Here is a 4,595-nt window from a genome sequence, read left to right as displayed (position 1 = left end):
CGGGCCTCACCACCCCCTGCCCGATCCCCTGCGGTTTAGCTCAGATCCTCCCCAGGACCCCCTCTCAGTGCCTGGCCCGGCCCGGCCCGGCCCGGCCACCCTGCTCCCTCCCAACCACCATAAATCCCCCTCACATCCCCTTCTCTGGGTATCCCTCTTTGGGTTTCCTCCCAAAAGGAGGGAGGAAACAGGGAACCCCCTGCTATGTCTCTACATCCCCTTATCCCCTCTTCCAGTGCCCGGCAGTGCACTCCCCAGTGTGCCCATTCCAGCCCAAGACCCTTCAGCCCCACATCCTAGATGGGACATCCCACCAGGCTCAGCACCCTAGAGTCAGGGATTGGAACGCTGTTGGGCAGGACCCTCCCTGACCCCAGGTGTCCTGTCACTGGGGCCAGGGCCACCTCGAGGTGACTGGCCTCTGTGCTCCCTTTTGCTCCCAGATTCTTGCACCTGGGATGCAATTTTTTTCCCCCCTTCCCTTCATCTGTTGATGGAAATGATTTACAACCGGCTTACACGGGCCGCCTGATCCAGGCCTTCATTGGACGGTCAGATTAACCGAGGGTCCTTCTGATAAAGATAATTACAAGGGGACTCCGCATTAACTTTGCATTATTAAAGAAAGACCCAAATCTCCCATCGCAAGCTGTTCCCAGGATTAGCAGAACAATAACTTTCATTTAGGATAATTGCCGTGGCCGGCGCTGGGGGCTGGTGGGGGGGACCCACTGGACCATCGTGCTTCTCACCAAGAAAGGCAAAGGGGTGTGAGGGGAATAGGAGGTGTGGGAGCGTGGTCACACTTCCCAAGCCGCCAATTCAGGGCACTTGTGTGCTCAGGATGAGGGGATGCTTGGGGCATCTCCACGCAGGGCTGCCCCCTGTCCAGGCACAGAGCACCCCGGGATCCCCTTGGGCATCTTTGCATCTCCAGAGTGGTTTTGCTGCAGTTTTGCTGGAATAGGAGACTTTCACTGCTAGGCAGGGAGGATCTGCCACAGTAATTAGAAGTCATAATCCGGCCACCACCCACAACAAATTTCCTGTTCGAGCAGATATTAGTGGTTAAAACCCTAATTTTTGATGTTGTCCCAGAATCAGCTTGATTTCAGCAGTTTACATTGAGGCTGAGCTGTTGGGAGAGATGATGAAGCCTTAAATATGCATATGGCCTAGGCATTTGGAAAGTTTGGGGATAAAGCACGTATAATTGCTCCTAATCAGTTTATGAAACATAAAAGCTCAAACCCAAGAGAAAGCCGATAGATGCAGAAATGGAAATAGCGATTAAATCTCCCCATGCTGGCAAGGTGGCCTGGATATGGCGCTGCTGCCCAGGGCGAGGGTGACCGAGGCCGTGCCCTGGGGGATGGGGACACACCCGTTCCCAGGACAGGACAGTGGGATGGGGAGTGGGGACACCCCTGCTGCCACCCCCAGCTCCCCCAGCCATGGTGAAGAAGGCCATCTCCACCGGTCCTTTGGACAATAAATCAGTTAAAGGATATCTTGATATATGCTCATCAGATAGGATTAGCTGGGATTAGACTAATCAGTAAATGTTTCTCTGCTCATTATTTTCTAAGGAAGATTTTCAGCTGATTCTCCGACGCCGAAAGATTATTAATCGCTTAAAGAGCAGAACATCAAACATCGCCCCTTGCTCTAATTTCCCTGGGGTTTGCCCCCCCTCTCCACAGGCAGGGTGGCTGTGCCAGCCGGCCCAGCAGCCTCAAGGTGCCCCAGCAGCCAGAATCTCCATGGGGCTCTACCAGAGCAGCCCGAGGTCACAGGACCTTGGCCTCGGTGCAATCCCATGTCCCAGGGGGTGAGTGCTGCCTGCAGTTGATGCTGAAGCACCCCCATCCCTGCTGCACGTCGAAGGACTAGGGACCCAGCGAGGTGGGACAGTCCTCAAGTTGTTCCCTCCTCCCCATGGCTGCTCCACCACCATGTCCGACACCTGCCATGGACTATAGGACGGAGTGTGCACATGATGGGATGGATGCCTGGAGCTGTCCCACTCAGACCCCAAAAAGAAGCCTTGCAAGTCCTTAGGGGATTACAGAAACATGCAGCATTTTGGCATGTACCCTCTCAGCTGATGATAACTCCAGAGCCAGATTTTGGTGGGTTTTAGAGTCCTTGTCTTCACCATGGGGCTCAGGGAAAGCCCCAGAAGGATGTGCCCTCAGCCTGCAACCACCTGCTGTAGCAATGAGGAAGGGGCAGCAAGGAGAAGGTATTGAAGGGCCTGGTTTAGGGGATTAGTAATGGGATAAGACAGCTTTCACCTCCCTGGTTTAGATATGAATCAGGTCAATAATAAAGGACCATCTGACAGTTTCAGGCAGCTCAGGGTGGAAGAGGCTCCCGTGCCCCAGACTGGATGGAGAACCCATCTCCAAAAGCACATCTCCTACCATCCATTGTGCCTGCACCATCAGTCACAGCCCAGTACTCCTCCCCAGCTCCACACCCCACACCTGCATCAGCTCCTGGCACACCAGCACAGGAGCAGGTTGGAGCCTGCTCTAGTGGTGCTGGTACCACAGCCCTTGGGCACCTGCTGTGTAGGGCAAGCTCAGCCAGCCTTCTGGTGGCCATGGTGGGCCTTACACAGCTGCAGGGTGACCCAGAAGTGAAATGCAGCAGGGTGAGCAGCCAGCTGATGGCAACACAGGCAATTTGGCAAGGGTGGGAACCTCAATGAGCATGGACAGAAGAAAAAGGACTTTTCTTCTGCCTCCTCCACAACCTTCTGGGAACATGGGGAAGTGATGGCTGTTTCGAAAGTGTTGCCTCTGACAAGTGGGTGAAAAGGAACCAAGAAACAGGCCATAGCTAGGGGAGAAGCAGCAAGGAAGGGGGTGTTGCAGCCAGTCACACCTGTGTTTTGCAAGGCTCAATCCCCACCTCTAAGTTACAGATGAGCCTCCTCCTTGAAATGCAGGCAATGAGACTTTCCTCAGGCTGCAGCAGGGCTCAGTGGTGGATTGCATGTACACTCCTGGCCAGTAAGGAATATGTAGTGGCCAAGTACCGTCCATTTTGGGGTGATGGATTTGAAGAGGCAGGCACTGTGAACAGGTTAAATGAATCAGGGAACCTGTGCTCCCTGAACTGTCAGGCTGTGGGAAGTGTTTCGTTTGCAGCTTGACTGGATGTGAGTAAAGCAGAGGGTTTGCAGGATGAGTGCAGCCACAGCTGGCCACGCACCACCTGCTCAGGGCTGCAGCATCGCCAGCCCAGCTTACTGCAAGTGTTGTCAGCCCTAATTTGGCACGGGGGGTCCCTTTCCATGTCCCGCTCTGCACGCCCCAGAGACATCCCTACTAATTCCTCTGCACAGATTTCTGTCTTAAGGCATTTATTTGCCTTTGATTAAAACCAGAAGAGCAGTCACGGTTTAAGTGGAGTTTAAGAGCAAACCATGTGCCGCTGCACAGGGCGCTCACATCTGGAGTGTCACAGATTTAATCAAACTGCTGGGAAGTGCCGCACGCAGACAGCTGTCACAGCAGCCTGGAGCCCATCTCCTAATTAATTCCTAGCCATCACAGGGCAAACAAATGGCCATCAAGGTGCTACACCTACAACATCAGCTGTAAGCATGGCTGGCAGTCGAGTCTGAGCAAGCAGAGCTCACCCTGTGTATCTCCAAGGAGCCATAGGTGATGTAACCCATGGAAAGCACCGTTCCTGCTCCTTGGGAGGAGACTGGAGCTTCTTCCAGAGGTGTATGTATGGGAACAGAAGGGACAGAGTGTTCAGGAACAAACACAAGAATGGGAGTAGGCACAACAGTGGTAGCTCCGATTTCTGGTTGCTTCTTCAGCTGCTGCTTTTTGCTTCCCCTCCTTCTTGCTTCTGCCAAACTTGTTGGTTTCTAGTACCATTTATCTGCCCATCTCACATCCCCGTGGGCAACCCCCTCTTGTCCTATACAGGATGTGTGAGCTGGGACACAGCCCTCCCTGGAGATGCTCTGCCTGGTGCTACCCAGGGCCTGGCACCTGACTTTGGCTTTGGGCAAACTTCACTGCCACAGCCTTAAGTAAATCTGGGCAATGGCAAAACAGGTCAGGTCCAGACTCGGTTCTCCTTGGGGCTCATTCACAGCTCATTAAAGCTAATTGAAATGACTACCAAAGCTGGGTCTATGTGGGTGTTTGGAAGCTCTGGGCACAAGGCACAACTAGGCTGGGAATATCCAACTGTGAGGAGCCCCAAACTAGCCGATGGACTGTCCATTCCAATTAGCCCCACAAAGGAGCTATTATTCCTTTGCACTATGCTTGTCTGATTACTTTATCTTATTATTTTTTGATCATTCCTCCAAAATGTGCTAATTAAACAGAAATCATCAAGTCAATTAGAGAAACACTCATTAAAGCCGAAAAGAAAAGAAAGTATCGGCAGAAGAAAAACGGCTGTGATGGTCCCAAACACATACAATAGCTGCCACATTCATTAAATCACCAACTCCCAAAAGAGGGATAGACATTGTCCCACTCTGGTCTGTGCCCTGGAAATGAAACTTCCCAAGCAATGGAGTCAGATCTCCTCTCCTCTCCTCTCCTCTCCTCTCC

Source organism: Parus major, chromosome 3 (assembly GCF_001522545.3).
Source record: "Parus major isolate Abel chromosome 3, Parus_major1.1, whole genome shotgun sequence".
NCBI classification, from domain to species: domain Eukaryota; kingdom Metazoa; phylum Chordata; class Aves; order Passeriformes; family Paridae; genus Parus; species Parus major.
Note: the sequence above shows the minus strand (reverse complement) of the source record.